The 17,726-nt window shown below is 37.8% G+C and overlaps 1 protein-coding gene across 5 annotated transcripts in view; it reads left to right on the top strand.

The window, feature by feature from the left end:
• RGL1 (ral guanine nucleotide dissociation stimulator like 1) overlaps positions 1-17,726 on the top strand; it is a 242,914-nt gene that overhangs the window by 14,060 nt on the left and 211,128 nt on the right. Inside the window, exon 2 of one of the 5 annotated variants that reach the window (XM_036076690.2) lies at positions 14,854-14,968. The exons of the other annotated variants lie outside the window; for them this stretch is intronic. The gene's annotated coding sequence lies outside the window, so the exon portion shown is untranslated. The remainder of the gene's footprint in view (positions 1-14,853; positions 14,969-17,726) is intronic. 5 annotated transcript variants of the gene reach the window in all.

The following is a 17,726-nucleotide window of genomic DNA, read 5'->3' as shown; positions in this document are numbered from 1 at the left end:
AAGCAGAAGTCTTTGTATCTTTCAAAATAAAGGCAGTATGGAAAGTCCTGACTGTTTTCCTAAGTACTCCTCTCTTTGCACTCCATCTCCTATTTTAGCTGGGAAGGATGCATCCTTACTGTCTCTAAGGAGATCTTGAGGACTAGTGGCCTCCATAGGTCACGGAGGGAGCTCTGGAGGTTCACTCTTGCTAATGGCTTTTCACTGTCCGTCGGCTGTGGTCCCCCATTGGTGAAGCTTCCACTTTTTTAGAGGGCCTTTCGGAGACTATTCTTTGATCACCTTCATCTGAAGGGGAAGCAGGAAAGACCTCCCGCCCGCTTTGAACTCTTAGAGAATTTGTGGTTTATATCATCAGTTTGCCATTGATCACAGACTCTCTTGTATCATTCACTTTTGCTTATCTGCCCTTTCATTCTGCCCCTACCCAGGCAAGGGGCATGCCCTGTTCAGCCCAGGGCCTACCTCGGGGAATCTTATTTGGTTCACAGGCCAGGTTGGCTGAGACTTGTCTCCCCAGCATCCTGTGTCCCTACAACCTTGTCCTTTCCCCTGTGCTTTGGCTGTGCTTGGGAAAGGCGTGCTGCCCCCAGTAGAGCAGATCTACTAGCAGTAAGAAGCAGAGATCTACAGAACCCGGCTCCTTGCTTCCGGTTGTGAGTAGCCCCTGGACTGCAGCCCTGGGACGACAGCCTTTCTTCCTTTAACATAAATGAGGCATACATGAGGACAATCTGCTCTCTTTTCACCCCCGGCTAGGATTTAGTGAGTACTGGTAAAGCACAGTTTGCACTGGAGTAGTTGGAGAGTGGAGTTTGCCCTTCCCAATCTGTGCACAATCTGTTAGCAGCGAAAAACAAATGTTAGCAGTTATAATTACCATCATTTTATCTCCAGGCTTGGATCACATTCCAGGTGTTCTAGAAGATGGCCCGTTCCCTTTTTTTCCTCCTTTAAGTACCATGCCCTGTTTCAAGGGGCTTCAGAGGCCAGTCGTGCTGAAAGCTTCGCCTCCCTAATTGGTTCGGGACTCTTCCACAGCTTGTGTCTCTTAGTTCCTTTGAACTTTGCTGTCCCAAGTTAGAAAGACCTTGTTGAGGTGTGGCTGCCTCTAAGAACACTGTTGAATTGGTGCCATGGTAACGTTTGCAAAGTAGCTACTGCTAGGATACGGCTCTGACACTTATTACTTTATTTGCATTTCCAACCACCTGTTCCAAAGATGAAAATATACATGAATGCATATTCCAGTCTGGATGAAAGCATACTATCTGACTATTTAAGTGGACATGTTGGGGTTTTTCTCCCTCTGGCTGTAAGAATTAAACTCTGAGGTCCTGCTCCTCAGCGTCTTTGTCCTGATTTAGAACAGGTGCCAGGCCTGGTGTGTGGACACGATTCATTGGTTCTGTTGCCTGTGGAGGCAACAGGAACCTTTCTTAGGAGGTTTGCCCTTCTGGGAGAGGGAGGCACCTATGAAAGGGAGCAGAGACTTGATCTCCCCCAAGGGAGGCACTTTCTATTAATAGTTCCACAGCCCCTGAAGGGAGAGCTCTTCAGTTTGTCCAAATCTGGGTTCCTGGGAGACTCTAGCTATTGGTATGTATCTGTTTCCCTCCAGTTTCAGGCAAACCCTCCCCCATCAGTTGTGGCCCCTTGTCCATAGCTAACAGAAGAGCCGTTCTGCCTTCTCCACTCTGTTCCCTTGGCCCCTTCAACTCCACGTCATCTCCTAGGACATTGGACATGTCAATGGTTGATTCATTGTGCTCACTCCCGATTATTCCCTCTTTCCTCTTCCTCAGGCCATTTGAAGGAGCAAGTGGTGGTCACTACTGTGTATTCCCATTAGTTACCACCAAAAGTTCTTAAGCACATTTACTTTGCTGAAAATAGCCCATCAGGGACAGGGGAAGCACCTAGAAGGCTTCCTGCAGCAGCCTTAGGACTCTTAACTAGTTTCTCAGTCAACCTCCCATTCTGCACAACAGCAACCATCCTTTCTCCTCAAGGGGACTCCTTCTGGTTTAGATGTTTCATGTTGATCTTTGCCTTTTAAGGGTCTCAGGTGTATTCACGAACTCCTCAGCTAGTTATTTTTCAGTTACATTTTCTTTCATGCTTGCTTCCGTGAGTGCTCATGATTGGTCCCTTCCCTACCGTTTGCCACTGATCATGCTTTTGTCGTCCTCACTTCCTGCCTCCATTTTCCTAGCATCTCCTAGCTCAATGAACTTGTAAATATAAGACCAAGATTTCATCTTTTATTTAACATTAATAAATGGCATCCCATTTAAAAATGTTCCCTTAAGGGGCGTCCAGGTGGCTCAGTTGGTTAAGCATCCGACTCTGGATTTCCGCTCAGGTCATGATCTCTGGGTCCTGGGATCCAGCTGTGTCAGGCTCTGCACTGAGTATGGAGCCTGCTCAAGATTCTCTCTCTCCCTCTGCCCTTTCCCCAGGCTCTCTCTCAAATAAATAAATAAATCTTAAAGAAAATATTCCTTTAAAAATGAGCTTCTATCCACTAGCATATTTACCAATTGCATTTTAAGGTCATTTCAGGGATAGGCAATCCCAGGTAGCCACCAGTTTTAAAAAACACTCTACTGAGGTTTAATTGACAAATAAAAATTGTGTATATTTAGGGTGTACAGCTTGATCTTTTGATATATTTATATATTGTGAAATGGTTACAGCAATCAAGGTAATTAACATATTTATAACCACATATAGTTATCTTTTTGGGGGTTTGTGTGAGAACATTTAAGATCTGCCCTCTTAGCAAATTTCAAGTATACAATATGGTATTGTTCACTGTAGTCACCGTGCTGTCCAGAATTTAGTCATCTTGCATAACTGAAACTGTGTACCTGTTGACCGACATTACTCCATTTCCCCCTTGCCCTAACCCCTGGCAATCAACATTTTACTCTATGCTTCTATGAGTGTATTTTAGATTCCACATATAAATGACATCAGGCAATATGTGTCTTTCTGTTTCTGGTTTATTTCATATAATATAATGTCCTTCAGGTTCATCCATGCTGTGGCAAATGCCAGGATTTTTTTTTAAGGCTGAATAATATATCATTTTATGTATATACCACATCTTTATTCATTCATCTGTCTATGGACATTTAGGTTGTTTCCATATCTTGACTACTGTGAATAATACTGCAATGAAAATGGGTGTGCAAATACTATCTCTTTGAGATAATCATCTCTTTGATTCCAGTTCTTTTGGATAAATACCCAGAAGTGGGATTGCCAGATCACGTGGTAGTTTTATTTTTAATTTCTTGAGGAACTGCCATATTGTTTTCCATAATGGCTCTACCAATTTATATTCCGACTAACAGCTCCCTTTGCTGTGCCATCACCAACCCTCGTTATCTTTTGTCTTTTTGATTATAGCCACCCAAACAAGTGTGAGATGATAATCTCATTGTGGTTTGGATTCACATTTCCCTAATGATTAGAGATGTTTGAACACCTTTTCATATACCTGTTGGCTGTTTGTATGTCTTTTGAGAAATGTCTGTTCAGGTCCTTTGCCCGTTTTAAAATCAGATTATTTGGTTTCTTTTTGCTATTACACGCATGCCTTATGTATTTTGGATATTAGCCCCTCATCAGATATGTTGTTTGCAAATGCTTTCCACCATCTGTAGGTTGCCTTTACGCTTTGTTGATTAAGTTTCTTCAGCTGTGCAGAAGCTTTTTAGTATCACATAGTCCCATTTGTCTATTTTTGCTTTTTTTAAAAAAGATTTTATTTATTTGAGAGAGAGAGAGAGAGAAATCGAGCACAAGCGGGGTGGGGGGAGGGGCAGAGGGAGAGGGAGAAGCAGGCTCCCCGTGGAGCAGGGAGCCCTATGTGGGGCTCCATCCCAGGACACTGGGATCATGACCTGAGCTGAAGGCAGCTGATCGAGCCACCCAAGTACCCCTATTTTTGCTTTTTTTTTTTTTTAAGATTTTATTTATTAATTTAGAGGGAGAGAGAGAGCGAGAGCAGGGGGAGGGGCAGATGGAGAGGGAGAGGCAGAGAGTCTTAAGGAGACTGGCGCTGAGTGCAGAACCCTACGTGGGGCGCAATCCCACAACTCTGAGATCATGACCTGAGCCAAAACCAAGAGTCAGATGCTTAATTGACTGAGCTGCTCAGGCACCCTTATTTTTACTTTTGATGCCTACACTTTTTGTGTCATATTAAAAAATTCATCACCACAACCAATGTCAAGAACCTTTTCCTCATGTGTTCTTTTAGTAGTTTTACAATTTCAGCTTTTACTTTTGTCTTTAATTTGTATTGGTTTTTTATATATGGTGTGAGATAAAGGTCCAATTTTATTGTTTTGCATGAGCCACCATTTTTTTACATATCTTAGGTGTAGGAAAATTCCAAAGGAAGATCGACTTTGCAAAGCTTCATTTAGGTTGCACATAATGATTTTTAAAATTTTATTTATTTTATTTTGGGGGGGGCAGTGAGCCCATGAGCAGGGGGAGGGGCAGAGGGAGAGGGAGAAACAGACTCCCCGCTGAGCATGGAGAGGCTTGATCCAGGACCCTGAGATCATGACCTGAGCCAAAGGCAGATGCTCAACTGACTGAGCCATCCAGGCGCCCACACAAAATGATTTTTAAAACAATTTAGCCACAAGGAAATGAAGAACCTTGATCATGTGGTTCCTGCTCACAATCTTATTGCTAAATTGACATGTACAGGAAGGGAGGAACTTTGAAGAAACATCTATTTCCCCAAACAGACTCCTTTCTTCTGTCTTCCTTTGTTACCTTGCCATGCTTCATCTTCACCCAGATGAGTTACAATGAATATTATCTCTATCAAAGTAATATGACATTATAATGAAAAAGCTTTACAAAGGCAAAACTGTCTTACACTTATATATATATATATATATTATTTTTTTAAAGACCTTTACTCAGTTTAACACTCCAAAATATTTTTTTTTCTTTTTTTCTTTTTTCTTTTTTTTATTTTTTTTTAAAGATTTTATTTATTTATTTGAGAGAGCGAGAATGAGAGAGAGAGAGAGCATATGAGAGGGAGGAGGGTCAGAGGGAGAAGCAGACTCCCTGCTGAGCAGGAAGCCCGATGCGGGACTCGATCCCGGGACTCCAGGATCATGACCTGAGCCGAAGGCAGTCGCTTAACCAACTGAGTCACCCAGGCGCCCCAAAATATTTTTTCTAATCTGTGTTCTGGCATCCCGATTTGGGATATATCTGAGATGGCTTGTGTGTTGCTAGTTGCTGCCTGTAAGGTAACTTTAATAACTTTTATTGCTATTTTTTTTTACTTTTATTTGAAGGTATGTGCCCAATTAATTATATAATTCACTCCTTTCATAGCAGTTTGGTTGACACTGAATAATAACGCCCACATTCACGTAGCAGTAAGAAACTACCTAAACTGAAGAAAAAAAGCAAGCATGAAATAAAGGAGAGCAGAGAATTCAGTAGATTTCGTGGGGCTCATTAAGGAATTAGGTAGGAAAGATGGGACAAGGAAAGTGTTAGGGTTGAGAGGAAAAGACAAAAAAGCAAAGGATGGATGTCCTAGCTTGGGATCATTAACGGCAAGGCCACAGGGTGGCAGCATAGTCTTATCAGCGGGAAACTTTCTGTTGTACCACAATTCATTTGCTAAATCCACACATTTGCAGAATTCCTCCATGTTGGTTTCTCCCATTGTCCCAGGTAAATACCAACAAATGTTTAGAATCAGAGGTAACTCCTACAACTTAAGCTGAGGCAAAGTGCAGAGTGAAGGCACCATCTTTACTCCCAGAATCTGTGCAGATGCTCTAAAAAAGGTTTCAAACCATTTGTGGGGAAGGACCAATTTAGGTTTACAAACCATCATACTGATCATTTTGTAAAATTCAGTGAAAGTGATTTTATAGAAAAATGAACAAAAAAATACATAGACATCATAAGCTCATTTTACAAATAACTAAAAGATATAAACAGATCAAAAGATATAGAAGTTTTAAATCATATTTCAATAAATGTAAATGGAACACTCGTCTATTTTTGCTTTTGTTGCTTGTGATTTTGATGTCATATTCAAGAAATCATTGCTCAGACCAGTGCTACAAAGCTTTCCTGTGTGTTTTCTTCTAGGAGTTTTATGGTTTCAGGTCTTATGTTTAAATCTTTAATCCATTTTGAGTGTGTGTGTGTGTGTGTGTGTGTGTGTGTGCGCGCGCGCGCACGCGCACGGTGTAGTTTAAGGGTCCAATTTCATTCTTTTGCCTATGGATATCCAGTTTTCTGACCACCATTTGTTGAAGAGACTGTCCTTTCCCTATTGTGTAGTCTTGGCACCTTGGCACTTATCAAAGATCACTTGACTGTATATGTGTGGGTTTATATTATTTTTGTCCCATTTGTCTCTATGTCTGTTGTTATGGAAATATAAACAGAACAAACATAACATAGAAAAAAAGAAAAAAGAATTAACAAAACTATACATGTTGTTTATTGAAAGTATTATGTATAGATGACTAGTATAGAGAATCACTGTTGCTGTTATTATATTCTACAATTATATTAACGAAATGTTTCTGAAGGATATATCTATATTCAGTGTCCTCTATATGTACAGTTTATGTAGAGTTTATCATTTATATCAACTTACAAAATTTTTATTGTGACCAACAAACTTACTTCTTGCTTGTTATTCCATCGAATCTAGGTCCAATTGATGATAACACTATTTGCAGGATATAACATATATCCAAACGGATTCTGTGTTTGTTGTGATAGCATTAGAATAGGGAAGGCCGGTTGTAAGAGGTATGCTGATAGGAATAGAGGAAGAGATTTTAAAGCAATTTCACAAGCTCAAGGTATTAATTTTTAACAATTTTAAAAAATAAAGCAAGTGATACTCTATTTTCAAAATTCATCAGTAGCCAGTTACAACAATTTATCCTGTAGTTATATTAAATTTAAGTTATCTTTCAATGAAAGGACTAGTTTATGGTTCCATGAAATTCCTATGCATAGAATTCTCTATCAAAATTATTATCTATTGCATTGATAATAGTTGTTAAAATTATGAGACATGACATAACCATCTCTGGAAACTCTGTTCTTCCACACTTCTAATATTTATTTTGACTTTTCATTCATCTGCTATTGAAAAACATGTTGAATTTCTTCCTTGTTTGGAAATACTAAGATTATTAACATATCAAAGATTTCAGACAAATAGGCAAATCTGACTGTCTAATATACTTTATCTTTAAAAGGTTGGGCCCAAACTGGTTTCTTATCCAGCAGTAATTCTGAGAGTTTATTCAACAGTTCCAACATTCGCTACAGAACTTTTTCCCTAAGTAACCGTAGTACCTAACATGTAAAGCAGTTGTTTATGATCAACTTCCATATTATCACTTAAACATAATGATTTCAAATGTAATGCATTAGGCTTTATGTAATTCAAAGTTTTTATTGTGTCACTAAGCACAATGATTAGTTAGGTTGACTTTTTTTCATAGTAAGGTTTTCTCAATGAAGGAAATAGTGTGTGGTTTTGCATTCTGGCTCAAGATCCTTAATCTGAGCGATTATCCTAGAACTTTCTCCCATGCAAGATTTAAACTTTAAATCACTTTTCTCATATAAATCATAAAGGGTCATATCAAATTTCTATAAAAGTTTCTAAATACATACTCTCGATTTCTGTACTTACCTTGTTGACATTGGTAACAGTTTATGGTTCACAGACTCAGCTTTGAGTGACACTGCTTTCATGCACTTCCTCCATTTCACTTAAGTCACTATTAGGTAGTGATTCTACTTAACTAAGTTCACTAAATTTTATTTAATTGCTCTGGCTATCTTATAATATAAATGATAAAGAATTTAAATGAAAATATCATTTGTTGAACAGAGAAGAACATTTACTGAATGCCTCCTTTGTGCCAAAAAGTTTACATGCCTTACATCCCTAAGAGGTGCGTATTACAATTTCCACTTTACAGATAACAAAACTGAGGTTCAAAGTGTCTAATGCTAAGATAACATAGCTAGAAACTGGTAGAGCTGGGATTTGAACTCAGAGCACTCTAAAACTCTTTTTTTGATACCATAATCCCTCCATCACGTCCTACATTTTGAGCAAAAAGAAAATAATTTCAAATTTATGACCTAGTCTTAAAATAAATGGGAAAAATTAAATTTCAAAGGCGAGAAAATGATGTAGTCAAGAAAGACAGGCAGACATAGGAAAACTGTCATGGTGAGATAATAAGTGTGGGAAAACAGCTGAAAATGTTTCTGTCAGGAGGAAAGAAAGTTTTTTTTAAAAACCAACTTCATCGAGGTATAATTTATATAATAAAATGCACCCATTCTGTGTGTGCAGTGATATGAGTTTTGACATATGGATATACTCATGTTACCACCGTTACAATAAAAATATAAAACATTTACATCAACCCCAAATTTTCCCTGGGTCCCTTCCTTCCCCATCAATTACCCTCCTTCATGGATCTAGGGAAGTATTATCTTTTTGCTGTTACTATCGATTAGATATGTTTTTTTCCCAAGTTTCACATACATGGAATCATAAAATATGAATTCTGGTGTCCTTCACTTGTTGCTCAGCATAATGTTTTTGAGATTCATCCATGTGATTGTGTATATCAGTACCTTGTTACTTTTTAATTTTGAGTAATATTCCATTATACAGATATGCTATAATTTATTCATCTGTTGATGGACATTTGTGTTGTTTCTAGTTTGGGGCTCTTATGAAAAAGGTGCTCTGAACATTCACGTCCAAGTCTTTGTGTGGACGTGTTTCTATTCCTCTTGGACAAATACTTAAGAATGGAATTGCTGGGTTGTATGGTAAATGCATTTCAACTTTCAAAGAACTGCCAAACTGTTTTCCAAAGTAGTTTATTAATTTATATTCCCACTAGCAACATATGAGCATTCCGGTTACTCTACATCCTTGACAACACTTGCTATTGTCAGTGAAAGCAAGTATTTGTCATAGCAATTCTGAATGACTGGTTTCTCTTAAGCTTGTCATTTGACAGGATGGGAGTAAACAGGGGATGGGATTCTGTAGTACTTATGTTTCTTCATTTGCATAATCAACCCCCAATAAATCTCCAAGAGCACCACGCTTATCAAGAAATTTGATATTTAGCATCTCACTGCTTTCAACTCCTCTTATACCAGTCTCTTCCAAATGAAGTCACTGATAATGCTGAGCTGAGCTCAGTCCAATCTCATCCTTCGGTTAGGACGAGAGTATGTGGAAGCTGAGAGAAAATATTATGGCCATAGACTCAGTGTGGAGAGGATATGGTTAGCTCTGAAAATCCTCTAAGTAAACCTGTCAAGAAATCTGTTGTCAGTCTAATTGTTTCGTTGTAAATACTACCTTTTCTTTTAACACAATTCCTTGCCTTTCATGTTTTATAGTTTTAATATGACATGTTTAGGTGTGGATTTAGTTTTCTTTATCCTGCTTGAAATCCAAATTTGGTGATTCTTATTTTTCATTAGTTCTGGAAAATACTTAACCATTATCTCTTGAAATATTTGTCTCCTCTAGTCTCTCTTTTCTCTTCTTTTGGAACATTGATAAGGTATATGTTGAACCTTCTTATATGACCCTTAGTTTTATGCTGTCATTCCTATTATTCATCAGTCACGCCCGCATTCTAGGTACTTTCTCCAGATCGATCATCTAGTTCTCCGCTTTTCTCTACACATCTGTCAATTTGCTGTTTAATCCACTTATTGAGTTTTTTTTTTTAAGTCACTGAATATATATATTTAGTGTCTGTATTTTTCTCCATTTTCATATTTTTTAATCTTTAATTATTTTAAGTGTTCTTATTATGTAGTCTCTAACAAATAATTCTATTATCTAATGTTCTTGGGAATTTAACTGTGCTTTTTGTTATTTCTGCCTACTCTTGCTTATGGTGAATTGTTCCTTTGGGTGTTGTAATATTTTGTTTTTTAAGTCATGCTTGGTGGGGATCCTGTGTGGTCTGCACTAAAGATATGCTCCACAGCAGTGGTTCTCAATCTTTGCTGCACGTTAGAATCACCTAGCGAGACTTTAAAAGTTAGAATGGCAGCTTGAACCCCAGACCATTTAACTCAGATACTACGAGTATGAGACTTACACGTTAGTGTTTTTAAAGTTCCACGGTCATTAAAAAAGAAAAAAAGAAAGAAAGAAAAAAAAACTCTCCCCAGTTATGGTTGAGAACCACTGCTCCAGAAGAATTTGCCTTTAATTTTTATAGGCACTAGAAGTGTGTTTCTAGCCCTGGATCACTTTAATATCAATTTCTCATCTCTGGGTTCCTGAACTATATAGGTAGTATAAAATTTTTTTTTAACAGTAGAAAAACATTTTAAATACAGAGTACCAACAAAGCCAATTTGATTATTTTTGTTATTTGCTTTTGGATTTTCCCCCCAACTTCATTGAGGAATAATTGACAAATATAATTGTATATATTTAAAGTGTAAAATGTGATGATTTTATATACATATGCATTGTGGAATGATTACCAGGATCAAGGTAACTAACACATTCATCAACTAACATAGTTAACTCTGGGGTTTTGTTTATTTGTTTGTTTTTGTGGCAAGAATGCTTAAGGCCTACTTTCAGCAACTTTCAAGAAAATAAGTATGCAAATAACATATAACAATACTATATTATTAACTACGGTAACCATGCCGTACATTAGATCCTCAGAACTTACTCATCTTATAACTAAAAGTTTGTGCCCTTTGACCTACATCTTCCCAGTTACCCCTACCCCCATCCTTGGTAACTACCATTTTATTCTATTTCTATGAAACCAGGTTTTTCTTTCCTTTCTTTTCTTTTTTTAAAAAGATTCCACATATAAGTAATACCATACAGTGTTGGTCTTTGGCTTATTTCACTTAGCATGATGCCCTCAAGTTCCATTCATATTGTTGGCAAATGGCAGGATTTCCTTTTTTTAATGGCTGAATAATATACCATTGAATATATACTCCATGTTTTTTTCATCCGTTTATCTATTGATGGACATTAAGTTGTTTCCCTATCTTGGCTATTGTAAATAATGCTGCAGTGAACCTGGGAGTGCAGATAGCTCTTCAAGATACTGATTTTGGGGTTTGTCTGCTTGTTTGTTTTGATATATATCCAGGAATGGGATTGCTGGATCATGTGGTAGTTCTATTTTTAATTTCTTGAGGAATTGCTATACTGTTTTCTGTAATGGCTGTACCAGTTTGCATTCCCACCAATACATTCCCATAATGGATACACCAGTTAACATTTCCACCAACAGTGCAAAAGGATTCCCTTTTCTCCCCATCCTTATCAACATTTGTTGTCTTTTGTCTTTTTGAGAATAGCTATCTTAATAGGTGTGAGGTCATATTTTAATGTGGTTTTGATTTGCATCTCCCTGATGATTAGTGATGTTGAACACCTTTTCATGTACTTATTAGTCATTTGTTCGTCTTTGGAAAAATGTCTCTTCAGATCTTTTGTCCATTATTAAGTTGGATTATATGCTTTTATGCTATAGAATTCTATGCATTCTTTATATATTTTGGATATTAACTCTTTGTCAGGTATATAGTTTGTGAATAATTTCTCCCATCCTGTAGGTACCTTTTTAATTTATTGATTGTTGTTTTTGCTGTACAGAAGGCTTTTAGTTTGTTGTAGTTCCACTTATTTATTTTAGCTTTTGTTGCCTGTGCTTTTGGTGTCTTATCCAAGAAGATCATTGCGAAGGCCGATGTCAAGGAGTTTTTCCCCTATGTTTTCTTTTAGGGGTTTAATGGTTTCAGGTTTACATTTAAGTCTTGAATCCATCTCAAGTTAACTTTTATGAGTAGAGTAAGATAGTGATCCCATTTCATGTGGCTGTCTAGTTTTCCCAACACCATTTGTTGAAGAGACTGTCCTTCCCCTTTGTGTGTTTTGGTGCCCTTGGCAAAGATTACTTGACTGTATATACATAGGCTAATTTCTAAGAATTTTTATTCCGTTCCATTGGTCTCTGTTCCAATACCATACTCTTTGGATTACTATAGCTTTGTAATTTAGATTAAAATCAAGAAGTGTGATGCCTCCAGCTTTATTCTTCTTTCACAAGATTGCTTTGGTTATTCAGAGTCTTTGTGGTTTCATGTAAATTTTAGGAATAGTTTTTTCTATTTCTGTGCAACATGTTTTGGAATTTTGATAGGGATTGCATTGAATTTGTAGATCACTTTGGGTAGTATGGACATTTTAACAATATTTTTTCCAATGCAAAAACACAGAGTATCCGTTTATTTGTGTTTTCTTCAATTTCTTTAGTCAATGTCTTATAGTTTACAGTGTACAGGTCTTTCACCTTTTTGGTTAAATTTATTCCTAAGTAGGGGCACCTGGGTGGCTCAGTCAGTTCAGTATTTGAGTATTGATTTCAGCTCAGATCTTGATCTCAGGGTTGTGAGTTCAAGCCCTACGTTGGGCTCCATGCTGGGCATGGAGCCTACTTAAAAATAAATAAATAAATTTATTCCTAAGTATTTTATTGTTTTTGATGCTATTTTAAATGAGGTTGCTTTCTTAATTTTATTCAGATACCTTGTTGTCAGTGTATAGAAATGCAAATGGCTTTTGTATGTTGATTTTGTATGTTGATCCTGCAGCTTTACTGAATTCATTTCTTAGTTCTAACAGATTTTTTTTTTTTTTTTGGTGGAGTCTTTAGGGTTTTTTACATATAACATTATGTCATCTGCAAACAGAGATAATTTTACTTCTTCATTTCTAATATAGATGTCTTTTATTTCTTTTTCTTGCTTAATTGCTGTGGCTAGAATTTGCAGAGCTATGTTGAATAGAAGTGGTGAGAGTGGGCAAGCTTGTCTTCTTTCTGATCTTAGAGGAAAGGCTTTTAACTTCACCACTGAGTATGATGTTAGCTGTGGATTTGTCGTATGTGGACTTTATTTTGTTGAGATGTATTCTTCTATACCTAATTTGTTCAGGACTTATCATGAAAGGATGTTGAATTTTGTCAAATGCCTTTCTGCATCTGTTGAGATGATCATATAATTATTATTATTATTTATTAAGATTCTATTTATTTATTTGATAGAGAGCACAAGTAGGCAGAGTGGCAGGCAGAGGGAGAGGGAGAAGCAGGCTCCCTACTAAGCAGAGAGCCCCATGTGGGGCTCGATCCCAGGACCCCGAAGGCAGATGCTTAACTGACTGAGCCACCCAGATGCCCCTAATTTTTATTCTTTATTCTGTTAATGTGGTGTATCACATTGATCTATGTATGTTGAAGTATTCATACATTCCAGGGATAAATCCCACTTGATCATGGTGCATGACCCTTTTAATGTGCTCTTGAATTCAATTTGCTAGTATTTTGTTATGAATATTCACATCTATGTTCATCAGGGTTATTGGCCTGTAATTTTTTTTTCTTGTAGTGTCCTTGTCTTTCTTTGGTATCAGGGTAGTGCTGGCCTCATAAAATGAGTTTGAAAATGTTTCTTCCGCCTGCCTTGGTTAGGTAAATAAATTTGAACCTTGTGTTTGGGAATGCTGAAGAGTCTATGCTGAGATAGAGAGGTTCCTTGTCATCTCTTTTTATTGAGAAAGCAGCCCTTTGCGAGCTTATGGGGGGCAGGGAGGGGCTCTGTTCCACTTCTTCACATTAAGCAAACCTAAGGCTATAAAACCCCAAACTCATTGCTTATCAGCATCAACAAATAGTCTCTGGACAGTCAGTGTAATATATCTATATTTATGTTCTTCCCTTGCTCGGTTCTATAATTCACCTTACTTCCTTGAGACTTTAGACTTCCTTGTGCATTTAGAACCTTTGTTTTGTTTTATCCAACAATTCTAGATTTTTTTGTGTACTTAGATCACAATATTACTGGAAATAGAAGTTTTGCTATGACTATGAGTCTATACCTCCATGGCCATGCCCTGTCCTTCAGTTCATCCTCCTGTTCACAGTGTCTTTCTGAATCAAGAGGGAATTTGCTGTGTCTTTGGACATGATACATTGGTTTCACAAGTGTCCACCTGGTGACAAACCTCTGGAGCTTGTATGTGTTTCCCTAGACTGTGCCTGGCCTGGTTTTGGCTTCATCTTGCTCCAGCTGGCCTGTGTTGCCAAGGTCCCAGCATGTTTGAATTCCAACCTACCTGAATTATGTCAACCACTATTCTTTTTCTTCTGTTTCCAAGTCTCTGTCTTCACTGACTTGCCAATCTGAAGTCTGGTTTCAGTTTATTTCCTGGACTCATCTTTCTACAAAGGACTCTATTCCTGATTTGAGAGTTTATAGCATAGTTTATAGCAACGTGGGAATGGGTCCAACTCAGGATTCAGAATTCTAAGATGTCCAGATGGTCTTAACAAAAAGCTTCTAACTTTCCACTTCATTTTTAAAACACTTAATTTATTGAGTGTGTAAATTCCGAAGACACTCTATTACATGTTGATAATATATGTACCCATAGTATTAATTGAAGATAAATACTGTATTACTCATTTTGTCAGAAGAAGGAGTTTACTGTTGAGGTTACCCTTTGATTTAATCTTATTTGTTTAATTCACGAGTAGCCATCTCCTTGTATACCAAACACAGCCAGCTGTGGTTGGATTGTGGCTGTTCTAGTCCATGTACTCTTTTGCTCTGAAACCTTGTAAGGAAATTGAGTTTGGCAAAAAGCATCCAGAGAACTCCTGGCAGTATTGGATGGATCATTTACCCCAATTTGGGCTTTCTTATTTCTTTTAGGGAGCCCTGGCAAGATCACCACCAAGACATTCGTCTTACTCAGAGAACAACCCCTAGCTCTGTGCCAGTGGTGTTAGCCTTGGATTATGGACAGTGGCTTTGAAGATGAAACAAGGTATCTGGTGGCAAGAGAGCACTATGTGCTCATAACAAGTCCACAGAAATTATGAGTTGAATGGTTGGTCAGTAGTCTAGTAGAATGTTTAATTTTTATTAGTTGTATCCATTGGGCTTCACGTTGGTGTCCTTCTTTCAATCATTTTGTCCTTATTTAGATTTCTCTTCATACTTTCTCTCTTGCTTTTCTTGGCAGTATCTTCAAAAGGAGTTAGGAGGCTCTTCCAGAAGTTGCCTTTGAAGATTGTTGCGATGTGTATACTTGTCAAAAAGGATTGGCCAAATCCTGTGGAAAGCTATTTCACACATCAAGTCCTGAGTCAGTCTCAGCTCCTCTGTTCTGATCTGATCATCCAGAATGATCTAAAAGAAAACCATCAGAGCTCATTATAGAGCCTGGAGTGATTTTCAGATGTCTTTTTAATTTCTTTTTCTCACGCAGGGTACTCAGGAATCTTGTACTCTGGATGAACCCGATTTACATTTTTGTTGGAATTGGGGAAGTAGGGGCTTAGAATTCATTTTGAAGGAAACTTCTTTAATTTATGTAGGAAACACTTAAATTCTACATGGTTTTCTTTCTTTCACTCTCTTTGTTCCCTTTTTTCTTTTCTCCCATTCCTCCTTACCTCCTTCTTTCCTTTTCTTCCTTCCAATCTTCCTTCTTTCCTTATGTCTTGGTAGGTTGGAACATACCTAAATATTTTGGAAAATGGATACTGTTGAAGGGAAAATATTATTTTTATTACAAAAATGTGATTTAGAATAATGAGATCTTGGGTTTGGAAAGAAAACTTCATGTTCTTCTATTTCAGCCGTTTAACTAATATTTGAATCTTTTCTATTCTACCCACAGTCTATGATGGGATAGATACCTACATTACCTACAGTGAGAGGGAACTCCCTCTGTTCCGAAGTAGCCCATTGCAACTTTGAACAGCCCTGACAGTTACGTAGTTATTGTTTTGTTGACTTGGAATGTACTTTTCTGTAACATCTATCTGTCACTTTTTAGTTTCTCTTTTTGGAAGCATATAGAGCAGTATTTTTCAAATTTTAGGCTGAAATCCGGGGGTTGTGGAATAATTTTAGTTGGACATGACCAGCATTAAAAGAGATTAAGAAAGGGGTGCCTGGGTGGCTCAGTCGTTAAGCGTCTGCTTTCGGCTCAGGTCATTATCCCAGGGTCCTGGGATTGAGCCCCGCGTTGGGCTCCCTGCTCAGCGGGAAGCCTGCTTCTCCCTCTCCCACTCCCCCTGCTTGTGTTCCCTCTCTCTCTGTGTCTCTCTCTGTCAAATAAATAAATAAAATCTTAAAAAAAAGAGAGAGAATAAGAAAGAGAAGAAGAAATAGAGTAGAACGGAAATAGAATAGAATAGAAAATATCAGAGTGTATCATAAGTAGTAAGGTTTTCATGAAACCTTTGTCTCGATTACATAATTAAGTTATTTAATCATATAATTAACTACATAGGTGAACTGAATCTCAATGATTAAAAAAAAGTCTGAAAGCTGCTGAATAGAGTCTGACTTTTCCTCCCCATGGCCATCCATGTAGTTGAGCTGTTCTCATGCCACACCAAGTCTCTTCTCTAAGCTGAACAGTTCCTTTTGCTCATCCCTGGGTATTATGGTCTCACATGTCCTTGCCTTCCTTAATACACCCTAGTGTGCCTAGTTGGTATGGACCTCGAATCAAAACCATGTTTCTAGCTGTAACTCTGATTGAAACAGAAGCAAGCAGGACTATTCTTTGCCTGGTTAGCAGAATGCAATTCAGTGCATTTCATTGCAGCCCGAGGCTGTATGTTGTAATGGTTAAATGCACAGACTCAGGGGCGACTGGTTTTGGAGTATATCTGTTCAGTTAGTGTAAGCCTTGGAGTAAGCTGAGTAGTTAACTTTGGGCAAGTTATTTAAACTCTCTGTGCCTCAGTTTTTTCATGGTGTGTAGGATAATAAGACTTTAGAATACTTTTGTGAGTATCCAATGAGCTAATACATGTAATGGATTTAGAACAGTGCCAGGCATATGGTAAGCACTTAGTGAACGAATATATTTCTAAACCAGTTACAGCAAATTGTTGATCCACTTAACTTTTCATCAACTCAAATGTCTAGAGCTTTTGGTGTGTCCCATACATAGTGTAATCATGTGTCCTGGTTTGCTGAGGGCAACCCCACTTTTCACCTGTTGTCCTCTCATAATTAACAGTGTCTCCTTTTACTCTCAAATGTGGCCCAGATAGAAACTCATGTTTGATTATTCCGAACTATATTTTTGTAGTTGGAATTTCTCCAGTTATATCCCCCCTCCCCCAGCTAAAAACCACATCTTCTCTAAGTACTTGATCAATTTTGGACTTACGTGGAGGATCTTACTTTTTTTTCCTCTGGAAACTTCGCCTCAATTCTCTGCCCACAAACTCTTTCCCTCCTTGACAAGTGGCAGAATCAAGATTGAAAACAGTCCACCTGACTCTCAAGGCTAGCCTTTCCTCACTCTGGGAAATTACCTGGGTTTCATTTGACCCATTATTCTGTTCTGTGAAGACCTTTTGGATTCTGATTAAGTTACTCAGAGTATTTATTCATTCTCTCAACTTTACATTATTTACACATTTTTTATTCATTCAACAAGTATTTAATGAACTTCCATGGGACACCAGGTCCCGTTCTAAGAGCCAGGGATGGAGCAGGGGACCAGCCGACAAATTCCTTCTCCTAGGGAACTGATGTTCTTTGAAGGTTGCTTT

Source organism: Halichoerus grypus, chromosome 7 (assembly GCF_964656455.1).
Source record: "Halichoerus grypus chromosome 7, mHalGry1.hap1.1, whole genome shotgun sequence".
In the NCBI taxonomy this organism is placed as follows: Eukaryota; Metazoa; Chordata; class Mammalia; order Carnivora; family Phocidae; genus Halichoerus; species Halichoerus grypus.
Note: the sequence above shows the minus strand (reverse complement) of the source record. Positions and strands in the feature narration are given on the sequence as shown.